This window comes from Phoca vitulina, unplaced genomic scaffold (assembly GCF_004348235.1).
Source record: "Phoca vitulina isolate PV1807 unplaced genomic scaffold, GSC_HSeal_1.0 scaffold43, whole genome shotgun sequence".
NCBI classification, from domain to species: Eukaryota; Metazoa; Chordata; class Mammalia; order Carnivora; family Phocidae; genus Phoca; species Phoca vitulina.
The window spans coordinates 7,450,721-7,468,930 of NW_022589746.1; the positions used below are offsets into that span (position 1 = coordinate 7,450,721).

Sequence of the window (18,210 nt, forward strand, 5' to 3'; positions counted from 1 at the left end):
ACAAATGAAGCTGAGTGAGTTGGCTCTCATCCAACAGAGGTGTATACGCTGGGGGGTGGGTCTCATTCAGCTCAGTGTTCCCTCTCAGCCTTGGCCCCAGATACTGCCGAGGCTCTGAGATGGCATTCCTGGATGAAGGCACAGATTGGGATGAGTGTGCATTTCTTCGCCATTGGACTAGGGCATAGAAACTTTATCTTTTCCATAGATCACACAGTTCTAGGCTCACCACAGCACCCCCCACTGTTTCTAGCATGTAGTACCATCCCATGGCATGGACTCAGGAGCTTGGGCCGTGCCTACACTTTGCTTGGACCATATCTGTGAAACCAATCAATTTACTTGGCAATGGTGGTAGAGATGCTACAGTTTGTAGGGATCAGTTTTGCTCTTTGAGTCATCCTTTCTGGCATGATCATTTTTCCTTTGTACCCCCAAATAATCCTGATATTTTTTCCAGAGTTCATATTCTTTCAGGCAAGGAAATGAAGCCTATGCCTAGGCTTGCCAGAGTTCTCATAGCTAGTGTAAGGGGTGTGGTTGGGATGAAAAGCTGGTTTTCCCTGTACCAAGTCTGGTGCTTTGTCTACCATTGTACCAATTCTTCAACCAAACCACTGAATCATTTGCTTTCTGGAAGGCAGTTTCATTGCAGTGGATTTACTCTTTGCTTTATCATTTATCCATTTGACAGGTCTCTGAACCTTGATTGCCCCACTTTTAAGAAATATCAACAATGTCACGCTTGATTTACCTGAATGCCAAAGTGCTTTCATGTGTATTGAATAATTGCGGTGTGTGTTTAAGGATTATTCTTAGTGACTCACACCCCCCCCCCCCTTAATTTCACTCCGGTTAGCATGATTTATTACTCCTGAGGATGGTTGATAAGTAGGTTACCCACTTGAGGGAAGTGTCACCTTTTATGTGGGATGTAGTTTAGGATAAAATTGATGATCAAAACAAATGAAGTTAATTAGGTGAGGGGAAATTAAATAGGTAAATAAGATATTTGGAGTCAGATTTGCACAGAGCTATAAAGATAGCTACAAATTTTGTGATCGTGCCATTTTAAATCAGTTTGGCAGGTGAGTAAGCATTAAAAAGAATTGCAGACATCTGTCTTACTTCTGACTGTTTCTTGGAGTCTTTTTTTCTTGTTTACAAAGAATATTCTTTGAAAAAAGTTAAGAAAATGTTCAAAATGATACAGAAAAAACTAAATTCACTCCTAACCCTGTAATCCAGAGAGAAGTACCCCCCCATGTTTCTTTTTTTTTAATAGTATATGTAACAATTTTTTTTTTTTTTTCAGTTAAAACTACATTGTGGACATGTTTCCTGGCTGGACATTAGTAACATCATTTATCCACCCCCATTATTAATGGCTTCATGGTATTCTATTGTATCCATCCTCTCATTAATGAACATTTATAAGCTTTCCCAATTTTTCTCCTTTATAAATATTACAGGGAATGTCCTGTTACATGTACCTACCTTTGTGAACTTACTAAATTCTTAAGAAAATTTTCTAGAAATAGCATCGTTGGACCAAAGGTGCACATTTTAAAGTCTTGTGAAACATTTTGCCAAAAAAAGTAACATTAATGTGCACTTCCAGCCGTGTAAAATAATGCTCATTTCCCTGTGTGTTAACTGTCATTGGTTATTATTAATCCTTTTCACTTGGCAGCCTGATAGATTTAAAAAAAGAACCCAGAACTTGATTGGTTTATTTCCACAGTTTTGTATTTCAGTTAGTGAGGTTGAACTCTCTCTTTAGCTGAGAGTATTGCTTCTTTTGTGAATTTTCTCCTTAATATTCTTTGCCTATTTTTCTGTTAGGAAGATCTTCTTTTCAGTGTGTGGAGCTGTTTATATGATAAGAATATTTACCCTCAGTGATTTATATAGGACTGCTTTTTCCAGTTTGTATTTTACCTTTAAGTGGACTTGTGGTACAGAAGTTTTATATTACTATGTAGTCACTTGTTTCTCTCTTCTTGTCTATGCTTCATTAAAATATTTTGTCTTTTCCCCAGTTTTTAGGACTTAAATCTTTAATCCATCTGAAATTTATTCAGGCAAAGATTGAGGTAGAGCTTTATTTTTTTCCAAACTGTTACGTAGCTGATTGTCCAAATCATCATCTCATTGATTTTTAGCTGCTTTAATGTATATACGCAAAATTATAAACTTCTGTCATATTTCTTTAATGAATGTAACTTTATGTACTATTTTAATATGTAGTAGAGCTAGCTTCATTCAATACGGTTCTTTTCCAGTATTTTTTTGCTTATTATTCTTCCAGATGAACTTTAAGAATACAAATATCCATATTTTTTTTAAACAGTATCAATGTGAGAACTAGGAATTAGATTGTGTTCTCAGAGAAAAGGCATTTGGAGCACATTTCTAGCTAGGAGTTTGACCTTGACATTAGAAATTTGCAAGGTTTGCAGTTCTTGAAAAGAAAAAAGAAAATGGCCCAAGGAATGTGCTCCTCTCACGAGAGGATGTTGGCCTGGAGAATGTGAGGATCCATGTGGTTTAAGTTCTTTCTGTTCTGTAAACAAGAAATGGCAACTGAATTCCGACACTCATGGGACCTTCACTTGGCTCAAGAATTGAACCAGCAATCCTGGGGTCAAGTAACCTTGAAGGTTTTTTTTTTTTCCCAGAGTCATTTGAAAACTTCTCAGGAGGAAGATCTGTAGTATTGGCAGGATCTGAGTGAACTCCTGCGCTCTCCTCCTGTGAGTGCACATGAAAAGGTAGTGTCTCTTATTCATCACCCTTCGGTGCCAGAGGTCTGACTGGTTTCCTAGGCACTCGTAAGTCTGTGCTTAAAAAAAGACTCTTAAAATACCGTCTACGTAATTAAAATTAAGCTAACATCTCTAGTAACTGTCTTGTCAGGTCTTCCCACCTGTACTTTCTTTAACCTTGTTTTAGGTCCCACTGTTGGTCAAGTTATTATTAATCCTTTAATATTTTTTAGTTGCCCTGACAGTATTTAATATTTTTTAGTTTTAAAATATCTTCCAGGTGTTTCTGCATGTATTGTATAAAAATGTAACTAGAAGTTAATAGATGAGAGGACTATTTCTCACTGCCATTCTTTTTCCTTGAGTTACTATATTGTTTCTATTTTAAATCTTTTTCATGTGAATAAAGTCAAAACTTGGAGAGAGAGATGTTACATTTTATTTTATTTTATTTTTTTAAGATTTTATTTATTTGAGAGAGAGAGAGCATGCATGAGCTTGGGGGGAGGGACAGAGGGAGAGGGACAAGCAGACTCCCCTGGGATCTTGACCTGAGCCGAAGGCAGATGCTTAATGACTGAGCCACCCAGGTGCCCCTAGATTTTAAATTTGGGAAATGAAATACCAAGGCTCAGTTCAACCCCAGCCTCACAGTGATTTTTGATATTTCATAAGGGTACGAGTTAGAAGCATATTTAGTACAGAATACCAACATGTATTTTAGAATCTTGCAGAATGCTCTATTTGCAGGTTCTAAGCTCTTTAAATATTGATTAGCGGTGGTATGACTCTGTGGGTTGTTACACCTTGTTTTCAGGGTGTGTATTTATTATCATTCTTCTTTTCTAATACAAACTAAGGTGCTCTAAATGAGGATTCTATTTCATTGGTAGTCCTGGAATCATATGGAGTATTTGTCTTCATGTAGTTACGCCTACAAATTTTCCTGTATTATTTCCCATTTCTTTATATTCTCCTCCTTCTAACTCGGGGTTCTGGCTCAGTGGTAATCATTATAAACATATTAAAATACTTCTATTGTATTCACACACAAATGAAGGGAGAAAACAGACTAGGTTTTGAAGACCAGTAGGTAGCAGTTTACTAGTCTTGTAACCTTGGGAAATGGTTATATTCTCACCTGTCTACTGCAGACCCATGTTGCCAGTTTCATATTTTAGTGGATTAACATTTTAGTAGACGTATGGATGGAACTTGACAGATTATTTGTTGAAAGTTCTCCAGATATTTTCAGTTATAATATAGAAATTCTATCCTTAAAATTGTGTTAGGTCATAAAGTTTAAGGAACTACCAATATAGAACTGTGTAGTGGCATCTCACGCTGGTATAACCAACAGTCCAGTTTGTGCAAGTTAATGAATATTTGAAGTTTAGGGAAGTCTAAATAAAAAATATGTAGCAAAAGGACATGTTATCTTTCTCAATCTAACTTGTGTAATGACATATGGAATGAAAAATGTTTGTCCAATGATATCCGATATTAGGGCCTCGTGCCTTCAAATTAGCCTCAGTTCTGGTTTCTGAAGACTTTTCTGGTTCATAGATGAATTTTAGGTTCCATATGACCCCTGAATCTCTGAATTCGGTGTATTCCACCTATTTATTGGTTTCAGTAGGTACATTGAAGGCCAGCCACACTCAGCCTTGAATATTGGATTTTAAAACAAAAGTTCCTACGCTTTTAGAAAAAATCAATAAAATCATATTTTAGGGACCTACAATAAAACCTGGAAAAATGAAGATTCTTCACCTCATGTTAGGTGTTAAATGATTGCATCTTTCGAAAACTGTAACCTATTCCGTATGTTTATATAGATAAGGCAATTGAAAGCATTCGGTATAGAACCCAGTGTACCCCATGCTCAGTGACTGGCTAGCACAGTGCCCTCTGCATATAGGTGTTCAGTTAATGTTTAAGTGGAGGACTGTCCCCCCAAATCTTTCCTGCCCCTCCAGGCTACCTAGAATTCCAGCTACTGGACAGTATAGTCTTTTGGTCTCTCATAGAAAGTAAAGATTCTCACACAGTGAGTGTGGGCTGGTGAGAAAAGGCCTTCTGGACCCCTGCCCAAGGAGGACACCTTCCCTGGGGAAGGCTTCTCCCACGGTGACCTTGACTTCCAGGTCACTGAGCTTCCTGGGTAGGGAAGGGACCTCCAAAAGGGAGATGAGATTGGCTCAGCTATCAGTCACAGTTCTGATATGTAGAATTTACTTGGTTTTTCTTTCGAAGAAGTCCTTTATGATACTTGTTCTCATCCTCTGCCCTGTATAATGCTAGTTCCTGGTGACATTATTATAATAACTTCTTTTCCTTTTTGGTGACTCAGGCTTCAGGGGACTCATTGATCTACTTGTCCTCTTGATGTTAGAGTCCAAAAGACTTTTTTCTTTTTTTTTTAAATCATGGATGGGAAGTGAGATGTACCTAAAGTGACCATAGGAATATTTGGGAAAGTTTAGTTTGATTAACAGCTAGTTGTTTAACAAGGGCTTTGGGGGGTGATTAAAAGTAGAGATTCTGTAGTCAGTGGGCCTGGCTTTGAATCCTGGCAGCATCCCACATACTAGCCCTGAGACCCTGGGCTTGAACTTCTCAGTGCTTCCTCTATTGAGGGGGGATAATGATAGATAGCACCTAGTTCACAGGATTGCATAGTACTTAAGCAGTGGCTGGGACAGACTAAGAGCACAGCTCACCCAGTGGGTGCAGATTACAAGGTGCCCTGCTGGTGTAGTCGGGTAGCTGTGTCCTGTAATTAAATGGGCGCCACGGCTGTTGAACCCCTTTCCTGCCCCCCAGAGGGGACCGCCAATTCTTTCCCACGCACCCTGAGTCCCCAGTGAGAGAGCAGTGATTTGTGTTAGGATTTGTGGTCTCCATATGCAGGCTTTGTTGTATTTGTTTGCTCCAAAGGCTTATTGCTGTGGCATTCAGAATGTGAAATAATAGTTAATGGGGACAAGGGGATTAATGGCAAAATTTAAAATCAGTTAGTGACTAATACCTTAGTGGCCTATGCAGTCTGTATCTTGATATGCAGGGTGGCTATCCTATTAACATTTCTAAGCTGTTTAGAAATCGGCTGGATGCACATTCATTTTTCATCTCTGCTCTTCCATTCAGGAAATATCAGTAGGGTTTAATAATTCCTTGTCATTTCTGGAAAGATAAATCAGATTATAGATTATTAAGGGTTATTTTTCATGTTGATGGTGGATAAACATTAAGAGGCATCCTTGCTGAATGGAGACTGACTTATCGATTATGATCACAGGATTAATGAGACCATTCACATACTTCAATGCTCATGGATTCTTTTCTAGTGTTACTGTAGGTAGATCCAGGAATACTATTAACTATGATTATGTACTGATTATTGAGCACCTGCTATCCCACATGAGCTTCCCAGAGGAGGTATTTTATAGTTGAGGAAATGCAGAGAGGTTGAACAACTGACCCAAGATGTTATGGGTTTCAACTCCCAAGCTCATTTTCTTACTTTCATACTTCGCAAATCAAGACTCTTGATACAATTGACTGCTAACAACAAAAAAAAAAGTTTTTTAGTAAAATCTAGCCTTCCGTAGGAGTCTGATCTCTGTGGCAAATTTGGCATTTGAATCCTAGAGTCCAATTTTGAGCTATGGGGGATTAAATTAAATAATGTATATAAAGTATGTGGGGGGACCTGCCACACGGTCAGTGCTTTATCTTCACCTTGGCCTCTAGCATTGGGTGGGGCACCTGTTGAACCTTTTGAAGTCTGCTGGAATATAGCAACCAAGAGAGCAAGCTGGAGTGTCAAATAGGCCTAGGTATGAATATGGCACTCTCCGACTTTGGGCTGTTGATCATGTTGGGGGGATTCTGGTTGCAAACAAGAGACCCTTATTTCTAATTGCCTTATACCAAAGGGAGTTTCTTAAGTCTAGAGGTAGAGCCTGTCCAGAACTGGCTGTTCCAGGTGATACATCTCTCATCTCTGCTACACTTGATGTTAATGCATCTCTTAACTCATAGCAAGAAGGCTGAAGGACTTCTAGTCATCCATATGCCGATGTGGCACTGTCCAAAGAAAGAAACCAGACTCTTTCTTCTGGGGGCCGTTTCCTAGTAGAAAAGAACATTTTTCCAGAAGCCAGGCTTCTCTTGTGTTTCGGGAACTAGAGTTTGGTCAAATGCCCGTTTCTGAAATAATTGCTAACAAAGTGAAAATAACCTCCCCTTGAAGCACATGGCTTTGTGGGGGAGGAATGGGTAACTGCACAGAACTGAGATCTCGTTAGACAGGAAGGAGGGAAAGGATGCTAATCTCCTCTGCAAGTCTCGATCTCCTTATGTGTAAATGAGGGAGGCTAACACTTAGCTCACATGGTTGTCAAGTGAGACGGGCACCAAAGACCAGCATCAGAACAAGGGATTACCATGCATTTGAAGGTGCAAGAGACCAGGGCCACACGTTCCAGCCTCTACTTAGGCTTATGTACTGAAAGCTGTGCAATTTTAAGCAATCTTGGGCTCTCCTTTTTAATTGTTCAACAGCTGTCTTTTGAGAGGCTGCCATGTGGCGGGCATTGTGCTGGGAGCCACACAGGACTTACCTGTGCCGTATGTGTATATGTGTGTGTGTGTACTATCAGCTAGGACTGTGTGTTTCATAGTGCATCGTATATATTATCCATGGTGCTCACGACAGCACCTCAGAGCAGGTCTTTCCCCCATTGAGGAAATGCACGTAGGAATGTTAAGTGAATATTATCAAGTGCTGGTTGGGGTCAAAACTTACTGTTCTGAACGAGTCCTGCAGGTCAAAGACGGTTTGTCCCTTTCATTAATAGACATTGGAGATCCGTCTGCTTCCTTGGAAAGTTGGTAGCTAAAGTATCTAATGCATTTATAATCTTTAAAATCTGTAACTTCTCTGTTAATGTGAATTTATTATTATGGTTAGTGATAGACGAATAAAAGCACTGATTCAATGAAATCCCTTACCAGCTAATCTATGCTTTTGCTTACTTAAGACATTAAATTTAGTTTATGAAATGTATCAGAAGCAGAGTGTTGTTTCTGAGGAAATCAGTCAATATTAGAAATAACGATTTGATTAACTTTGTTTGGGTCACAAACATGCCATTTCTAACACAGGATACTTCCTAGGAATTAAGATCATAGGGAAAGATCCGATTTAAAAAGTGAGGGGCATCTCAAACATTCGGCTAATAGCACCGCTATTTGATTTAGTCACGTGTACTGCCAGTTTGCCAGGAAGAAAATTCTCTTACTATTTGCCTTATTAGATACATATTCAGAAGTCGAATTAGTAACTGGGTTCTTATCTGTTTCTGGATTTAAAGCACATTTAAAGCATCTGTGTGAGTTAACAAGAAAGGAGATGTTTTTATCTCTTTATCCAGTGTCTCACTGAAGTGACATTTTCTGGGCGGCGGTCAGCACACACATGTTTTGTTTTTTTGTTTTGTTTTGTCCCCCCCACCCACCGCCCCATGCCAGAGGGTCACCTTGGGGGAATGATGTGTTGACGTTTTCCATTTTGTTAATGGTAGCATAGTCATTTTTCCTTCCTTTTTTTTTTAAAAAGTGAATTCAGAGCAGGTAGAACGTGCCAGAGCAGACAGGGCCCTCTGGGTGGTAGTAAGGAAGATGGGTTTATTCTAAGAGGCTGGGAAACCATTGGAGAGTTTTAAGATTTTTTTATTTATTCGCCGGGGAGAGAGCATGTGCGTGTGCACAAGCAGGCAGAGGGGCAAAGAGAGAGGGAGAAACAGACTCACTGCTGAGCAAGAAGCCCGATACAGGACTCAGTCCCAGAGGATCATGACCTGAGCTGAAGGCAGATGCTTAACTGACTGTACCACCCAGGCATCCCGGTATCATAGTCTTTCAATGGAATGGTGACCCTACTTTTTTTTCTTTTTTTTTGGAAAACACACATTTGGAAAGTTAAGGAACAGCTTTGTCCAGAGCAGATGGTGTGCGAGGTGTGAGAATAACCGTTGGCAGGTACTATGGAGAGAAGCCAGTGGGCTCCGGGAGAACTTGTGTGCCTGTTTTATCCTTGGAATAGTGCATTTGTGTGATGTTTTGTATCCTCTTTCAGACGTATGAAAATGGAGGCTTGGGGCCAGTGTTGGGGATATGTTGGTGCATAATAAGTTGGTGCATAATAAATGGGCCAGAGAGACGCTCTCCATGTTGTATCTTCAAACATACTCTAAACGTCTTGTGTTGGGCCAGCCAGAGTCCTGTCTTTTTGCTGTTCCTATCCTCTCTTTCCTCAGATTTTTGCTCGTATACTGGAAAGAAGCATCTCTCCTCTTCCTTGAGGTTTTCAGTCTATATTTAAGGTTTTTTTTTTTTTAAAGATTTTATTTATTTATCTGAGAGAGAGAATGGGAGACAGAGAGCATGAGGGGGGAGGATCAGAGGGAGAAGCAGACTCCCCGCTGAGCAGGGAGCCCAATGCGGGACTCGATCCCGGGACTCCAGGATCATGACCTGAGCTGAAGGCAGTTGCTTAACCAACTGAGCCACCCAGGCGCCCCTATATTTAAGGTTTTGACAATACCTGTGATGTAGGTAGATGCAAGCTGGGGAAAAAAAATTTAATAGTCCAGTAGCAATGGCATTTTCCAACCTCGAACTCATGTTTCTTCTTCGTATTATTATTTTAAGGGTAAATGAGAGAGCTGGCTTGCCCTAAGCTAATTCAGACACACTGTGCTTTTCTAAAAATGAGGTTCTTCCCCAAGCTTCCATCTGAGCAGTGGTTCTGGTGCCTGCTGGTAGAGCAACTTGACGCCTAAAGATGACGTGTGGCCTGAACACCAGTGCTGGTGACTCCACTGGGGCCAATTACCAGTGCTCTGGATGTCGCTGTGATCGGCAGGGAGGCCCTTGTGTTCCTCAGGTAAGACAGAACGTCAGTTTCAGTTACTAATGAGATGAAAGGTCTCTGACAACTCAGTTAGCATTTTAGCCGTAGGCATATTTGGTCAGCTAAGATGCACTCTGGTGTATCAAATAACAAAATTTTCTTTTTTCCTATTTTTTTTTTTTAAAGTACATAGTAGAGGGAGAGAAGTAACTGAGCAGAAAGGATGCATAGGTTTTCTGCCATCACCCAGAAACATTTGACCACAACTTAGGTTGGCCTCAGTCATTTGATCATCAGGCAGATGCATGCACATCCAAAATCTGGAGACCAGGTGATGAGCAGTTACTGACGTGAGGAACAACAACAAACACAAAGATCTTTGGTATATGTGCCAAATGGTGTATGCTTAGGGAGTTTCCTTTTCTTGTGAGGCAAAATTGCTTTTTCAGATGACCATGCCCACGGTGGGCCAACTGATTCATTTTCCTACAGTTTGTCCATTATAGTTCGTTCATCATTCTTGGTGATGTAGACATGAACTCATACAACAGAATCTAACCTAGCATGGATGAGTACTTCCTTTCAAGTCTTATCTTGTGGGACAAGATAATGATAGTAATAATGAGAAAAATGGTAATCTTTGTAGTGATACTAAAATGTACTCAGTTTATTATGTCCAGGCACTGTTCTGAAGTCTTTACATATACTAATAAGCCTATGAGTTACTATGATTATCCCCATTTTACAGGTGAGGAAACTGAGACGCAGCAAAGTTAAGAATTTTACCCAAACTTACAGTCGACAGAGAGGGTTTCAAACATTGCATCCTAGTTTTTAAAGGTTTTTTTTTTTTCTCTTTTTAAGATTTTGTTTGTCAGAGAGAAAGCGCACAAGCTGGGGGAGCGGCAGGCAGAGGGAGAAGCAGGCTCCCCGCTGAGCAAGGAGCCCGATATGGGACTCTGTCCCAGGACCCTGGGATCATGACCCAAGCCAAAGGCAGACATGTTAACCGACTGAACCACCCAGGTCTCCCTAAAATAGTTTTTATTTAGAAAGAGTGAGCAGGGGGAGGGACAGAGGGAGAATCTCCAGCAGACTGCCCACTGGGCATGGAGCCCAACGTGGGGCTCAATATCACAACCCTGAGATCATGACCTGACCTGAAACCAAGAGTTGGACACTTAACTGAGCCACCCAGGTGCCCCTTGCTTCCCAGTTTTAGATTCTCTATTCTTAACGACTGGACTGTGTTTCCAAAGATTAGATTTTGTTTGAATCTTCTTGGGAGCTGCTAGTATCTCATTCTTAGCAGGCCTAGCCAGTTGCATCCATTTTCTTGCTTGGGTTCTGAAGAACATGGGAAATAAAAGAGTAGAGCAAGTGAGAGATTATGACTCATGTTTATTACTGATTGGGTGGCCCATTCTTCTTGTGGACAGCGTGTTTCCAATAGGAGGAAAGGGCGGAGCTGAGCCCAGCATGCCTACTTATTCCCCCATTTACCAGTCTGCTAGGTTAAGCCATGTCCTGGGGGTGCAGAGGAGGAAGGGACACAAAGAGACCTGAGAGAATCCTTCCTAATGGAAACCAGGGATGGGGAAAAGGGGCTCCCTTCTCACTTCAGAGTTAGGAGTTCATCAAGTCTGGAATCTAGCTAAAAGTTAACAATCCCGTTAGAGGGGTTGCCATGATGTTCAGTAATTCTTGTGTGGTTTGGCGGAAAAATCGCATGATGGTATAAATATAGTTGGAATCCTCCTGAGTTCGTATTAAATTGCTGCATATTTCACCTCTCCCTGATTTCTGGAAACTATAAGCGGATCCCTCTGGACCTATGTACTTTTGTTTCTTTTCTCTGTCCTTGAAGTGCTTTTGTCTTTTCCCTTCTGTTTTCAGAGCCATTGCTTACCTGTTTTTCTTACTGACAATGTGACCACTTCTTACGCTTTAGAAGGCATGATTGTGTTAGTGAATATTTTGTGATATAAATTGTAATTCTGTTCATTTAGAAAAGCACTTTAGATCTCAAAGTAGTCTGGAGAGCTCAGCAACAGTATCTAAATAGATTGTTGTGAGAGATAACTTAGTAGATCTTTAGGCTTTACCTTATCGTAATAACCATTTAGGAGTGTTTAAAACTCCAGGGTTGGGGCGCCTGAGTGGGTCAGTCGGTTAAGTGTCTGCCTTCAGCTATGGTCATGATCCCACAGTTCTGGGATCGAGCCCCGCATTGGGCTTTTCACTCAGCAGGGAGTCTGCTTCTCCCTCTCCCCCTCCCCCCACTTATGCTTGTGTTTTCTCTCTCCCTCTCTCTCTCTCCCTCCCTCTCTGAAATAATAAAAATTAAAAAAAAATTCCAATGTTACTTTGCAGTATAGACCAGAAGGAATTAGTGGTGAAATTTGTGGTTCTTTTTTAAAGATTTTATTTATTTGAGAGAGAGAGAGCACAAGCAGGGGGAGCAGCAGAGGGAGAGTGAGAAGCAGGCTCCCCACCGAGCAGAGAGCCCAATGTGGGGCTCAATCCCAGGACCCTGAGATCATGACCTGAACTAAAGGCAGACGCTTCACGGACTGAACCACCCATGTGCCCCGAAATTTGTGGTTCTTAAGAGTGGCAGGACAGTGTAGGAGGCCAGATGCTCATTTGTAGGGTGCCCTCTGGAATAGAGTGGGGGAGGCATGTAGGTCACATACTGTTTAATAATAATTATGTATAAATGGTAAAGACGTGTGCTGTCCAAAATTTATAGAAAATGTTTTCTAAAACACATTAAACGTTCTCTTCCTTTTCATGGTTTTCGAATGCTCTTTGGCGTAGAGCTTGAAGGAGAAGCCTTCAGTGCCGTGAAGGAAGTGGGGGGGGGGGAGAAAGAACCATGTCAGGTAACATGTATTACATTTGACGGTGTGCCTCGGACTGTGCTAGTCACTTTAATCACTGCTCCGGAGGTCTTAACCATTCTACAGATGCAGAATCTTGGGCTTTCAGTAGTGAAGCTAGTTCCCCGTGGTAGTGCAGGTGATGGGGGGTAAAGCTGTGCCCCAGGCTTGGGTGTGAGCACGCCAGGACATCCTCAAGGGTGTTGAATGTGCTTGTATCCTTGTGCTCCTGCATGCAGGGCTCAGCATGTGCCTGGGGCTAGGGAGGTGGCATTTTATCCCAAATAGTTAACTTCATAAGATTCCTATGCTCAAGAGGTTTTCATTCTCACTTGGTGCTCAAAACACAGTGAAGTAAAACCCAGAAGGCTTTGGACTGAAGTAGCCCAGTGCACCGTGGTGGGTTCTAGACGTAGCGAGATCCCCCACCAGCCCTGCCTCTGCTCCTGGGCAGGTGAAGACCTTGTGGGGTGTTGTAGAGAAGAGTTGCCCCCCAGCACCATCCCTGTTGGCTCCTGTAGAAAAACACTAGCCTAGGAAGACAGTCTTCCTTGTTTTTAATTTTTTTGTTTTTGTCTTTGGAACTCTGCCTTCTGCCTGGACACTGCCATCTAGATACCTTCTTTATGTCATCGTATCTTGAAAGGTGACTAAAATGTTGAACTATTACATTACCCTAAAGAAAATAACTAAAATTAATCATGAAAAGCAACTATCTTTTATTTATACTGGAGGAAACACTGAGTGGGGAAAAAAACTTAAATTGCGGCTAACATAAATAGAGAGGGCAGATGTCCCCCTAGTGAGCGTTCTAATACTTTTAAAAATAAATATTTCTAATATTATCCCTAAGGCTATTTGATTTATTTAAAAGAGAATGTTGACTTTAATCTCTCTTCTACATGTGAGTTATAGGAGTTTTCAGACTTGTTACCAAGTCCTTTAATGCTAAATGGCTTTAGAAAAAAGAAAAACAGTCAACAATCACTTGAAATGAATAATAAGTTCTCTCAACATTATGCTAATTTTTTTCCCAAATGGAGGTATTTTAAGGAATCGTCCTTGACAGTAGAGACATAATTCAGTTTTTAAAAAACATGTTTATCTGGAAACCAACTGTAGATTTAGTTCTGCCCCTCATAGATGGCTTAATAGAAGTCAGTTGTATACTGGGATGTTTTCATTTTTTAAAATGATAATCCTAAAACTGTGACTAGTTGTAATTTGAAGTATACTTTTCCTTATATACAAGTTAAATCTGTGGTAATTTTAAGAAGAGCATGATTTTAGCATAATAAATGAGGATCATGAGATTTGTTTATGTAGCTGATTGTTTTGTCTGTGAGCAGCTTTATATCATGAAAATCAAAGAACTGGATATTTTTATTTTTTGCATCATTTTTTCCTGTTTATTTTTTAAGCCGGTTAAATGCCTTGCTGAACAGAGGGGTGTAAAGTGAATTAGAGCTTCTTAAAACTTCGTCGACGTAGGCCCTGAATCAAGACCTGTGGTTTGTAATAGCTGTTGGTTTCAAACAGGAGCCGAGAGTGATGTGTTTCTGTGGTCTGTTAGCCATTCAGCACCACGGTGGGAATGGCTCGTTCAATTGGAAGAACATAGTTTATGGGGGAAAAGAAGACAAAAAACAAAAGCTTTGTCAACGAATGTAGTTCATGTTGATTAGATGTATGTGAATCTATAATGGAGAGCCCAGTTTTAGCATTAGCTGCACATACGGTTTATTAAAATACTTATACCTTTCCTGTATTTTGTTTTACCCACATAAATTCCCTTCCAAGCCAAAACTTGGTTAATCTCTCCATGACATAATACATGGTTATGAATACAAAAGATGCTTTTTCATGTTCCCCAGTGAAGGGAGATGTGTATGGCATTAGACTTTGTAGTCAGGCACTCTGGACCTGACTGCCTTGTTAGGAGGCTTAGGTCCACAACTCCGCAGTCATGGCCTAAGTAGGTCATTGTGTGTTGTCAAGCCTTTTCCACCTCTCCACGCCCTCCCACCCAATCCTACTCTACTTTGGTTTTTATTTATTTATTTATTTTTATTTTTTTATTTTTTTTATTTTTTTAAAGATTTTATTTATTTATTTGAGAGAGAGAGAGAATGAGAGACAGAGAGCATGAGAGGGAGGAGGGTCAGAGGGAGAAGCAGACTCCCCGCCAAGCAGGGAGCCCGATGTGGGACTCGATCCTGGGACTCCAGGATCATGACCTGAGCCGAAGGCAGTCGCTTAACCAACTGAGCCACCCAGGCACCGTCTACTTTGGTTTTTAAAGAAGTCACCATGAGTACTGATTTTCTTTGCCGTGGATCAGGGTGGTGATAGACAAATCACTTAGCATCTCTGGGCCTCACATGGGCTTTTTCTCTGAGGTGGTAAGGAGGCCTGTTTTCCCCCATTAGATGCCAAATAAGATGAGGTCTTTTCACTACTGACCCAGTGTTCTATAGCTCATTTCTAATTAACGTTTTTCTAACTTTAGATAGCAACTTCTGTGGTCTACACGATGTCTTACCCTTTGGGATGCTATAACAAAATACCACAGACTGGGTGGCTTTAAGCCACACAATTTATTGCTCACAGTTCTGGAGGCTGGAAGTCTGAGGTTAGGGTGCCAGCATGGTTGGGTGGGGGCTGTCTTCTGGGTCACAGACTTCTCACTCTGTTCTCATATGGTAGAAGGGCTAGGGAGCCTTGTGGCGTCTCTTACAAGGATAATAATCCCATTCATGAGGGCTTCATGTTCATGACCTAAGCACCTCCCAAAGGCCCCACCTTCCAACACCATCACTTGGGCATTAGGATTCCAACATGTGAATTTTGGGGGGACTCAAGCATTTAGACCATACCACATTAGAAAATGTGAACAGAGGAGAGAAAGTTGTGGATGCTAGAGGGATAGGAAATTATGCTTGAATGTACTTCAACACTGAAGACATTTTTGTTGACTGCATCGTCCACAGGATGTTTTGGATACCATACATAACTGATATTTTTATCAGCTTCGCATAGTAGGGTAGGATATTGGAGGAGAAATCTGGGAAGCCTACGTGGAAAGAATGTGAAGATTAAAGAAACACCAGTTTGTAGTTAGGGTATATTTGTTAAGAGGAAATAACCTGTGATAATTCCTATATTCCCATGAAAATTGTAAATTACTGTTTGGTAAGGGACTCCAATTCATTTCAGTGCCCCAGAAGTTTTTAATTCTGTGAGAACACATGACTGAATTGGAACTTAGACTGTTTTTAGAGGCTCACAGATTGCTTTATCCATCTTGAAATTCCTTCTTGTGCAACCTTAAATCCATCGGTTGAACAGAATTTTTTGTTTTGGAGAGAGAAGTTTATGGTATAAGTGATCATTTTAGGTATTTAGGTAGCTTTTTCTCTTGGTCTTACCCAGTAATTTGTTATTAGTTATTAATGGACCCCTTTTTGGGTGATTTTTCATACTCTATTTCCATTGGGTGAATTTCTGATTAAGGTTCACTGTATTTTTATGCATGTATCATGGCTAGAACATGCATCATTCAAGTGTAATGGCTATTAGTCTTGCCATTCCCAGCTTGGTGGTCTTATTATTTTTGTTGTTGTTTATACATTCCTTGGAGTGTTCCTTAGGAAGGATATGCCCTTTTTAATGTAACTTGTTTAGAAATTCTACAAATCAAAGCTTCCATTTAAGTACAGCTCTCCTAACTGTTAATAATACCAACTGTAGGAATGTATGTTGGTAAGCATGTTATCTACCAATCAGAGAATTGGGTATTCAACTCTTTCTAAGGTATTAGAAATGCTCTACATGTTCCGTAGACCTTTGCTTTACTCCTCTAGCTAGAACCCCGGGTCATATATCCTACTGGACAGTTCCGTGTGGTTCTCCCACTTAGATAATTACCAGCAAAGTACCAAAAGATGAAAAACTGTCTAAAGTTTCTTTTAAAAGAAGTTCCAGGTAAACTGTCTGACATTTGTAGGAACAATAGCTTTCTGCTCCTACCTTCAAGATCTCCGGAGACTTCTCAGCTCCTAGGAGGAAGATGCTCCCATCTACTGAAAATTTGCCTTGCCTTCTTTTAACAGGAAGACCTACCTCCTGCCCTCTGATGAAGCTGATCCTATAATCTCCAAAGTCCTTGCTTTTTTTCAAGACATTAAATAACCCCAGCCCTACCAGCTACAGCAAACAAATAATTTAAATTGAAAAAAACATGGCGCCCATTTTTTCTTAATCGATTGTGATGGGTTACACTTCAATTCTGTTTTTGCCAGTTTTGTTATTTTGTATGCAGAAGATTTGGTGTTAATTCTTTATTTGAATTACTTTATAAATTATTACATTTGCCGAGAGAGGCAGAGTCATGAATTTAGTCAGTAAAAGTTTATTGTGGACATACAAGATAGTGGGCCTACCGGTCAGTACTACGCATTCGTACATGAAATACTAAGTAACTGACTTCAGGAACCTCATAAGGAATGCACTTAGTGTGCATTTTCCTTGATTAGAGCCACTGACATTTTTTCTAGAACATCCTGAAGTAACCTTAACCTTAGAGTAAAATCCTTTTTCAACAAGAATCAAGTATCCTCCCTGTTTCTGTGCCTTTTCTTCTAAAGATACAACTTCTTATATAATAAGGTTGTGGAATTGGATGGAACCCTCAAAGTGAACCCTTGAACCTTCCCATGTCACTCCCACATATCGTTCATAAACCCTTTGGCTATGTCTAGACAGAATTCACAATACTTCCCAGGAGGTAGTTTTGGCTATTAGTAAATTGTGGTATTTAATTCCTTCATGAGTTCCTTCCCACACAGAGCCTATGAAATATTCAGAAGTTTACATCTGAAGTATCTGTTCAGTGGGAATTGGCTTGTCATCAAATCTCAGGTGTTAAAAAACATTCTTACATGCTCTATATTGGAATGATCGCAAATTTCTTAACTGTGGGGATGAATTAAAATATGTAAATTGAAAGTTGTAAACATACTCATGATTATAAATTAATTTTTTTTTTTTGCTGTGAATATTAAACAGGTGGTAGATTCATGGTTAATATTCTAGGAAATAGAAAACATTTCTAGATAGCCTAATCTTGTTAGATGTATAGAAGTAGAGAATACTTTTTTCAGTCTTTTTTTTTTTTCATTCAGTAACATTTAGTGGTACCTACTAATTTCTAGACATTGCAATAAATGTAGGGGACTCACAGATGATGTGGTCCCCAGAAACTCACAATTTTGTGATTTTTTTTTTAATGGTCAAAAATCTAATTTTTCCTTTTTCTTTTTTAAAAAAGATTTAGAGCACATGTGTGCTCTTGTGCATATGAGTGGGGGAAGAGGTAGAGAGGGAGGGGGACAGAATCCCAAGCAGACTGTGCGCTGAGCATGGAGCCTGATGCAGGGCTCAGTCTCAGGACTCTGAGATCTTGACCTGAGCCAAAACCAAGAGTCAGATGCTCAACTGACTGAACCACCCAGGTACCCCAAAATCTAGTTAATTTTTAAAAAAGCTTATGGATACTGTGAAAACTGTGTCCTCTACTCTTAATGATTTAGGTGCTTAAAAGCACTAATGTAGCCCTCTTTGGAATTTGGGGTCTTTG

General features: G+C 40.2%; 1 protein-coding gene and 1 non-coding gene across 2 annotated transcripts in view; both read left to right on the forward strand.

Moving 5' to 3' along the window:
- The window catches only part of RYR2 (ryanodine receptor 2), a 739,460-nt gene that overhangs the window by 154,450 nt on the left and 566,800 nt on the right, over positions 1–18,210 (forward strand). The window lies entirely within an intron of this gene.
- Positions 14,061–14,193, forward strand: LOC116648468. Its single transcript, XR_004302534.1, has one exon. It is a non-coding gene; the product is annotated as a small nucleolar RNA SNORA2/SNORA34 family (small nucleolar RNA).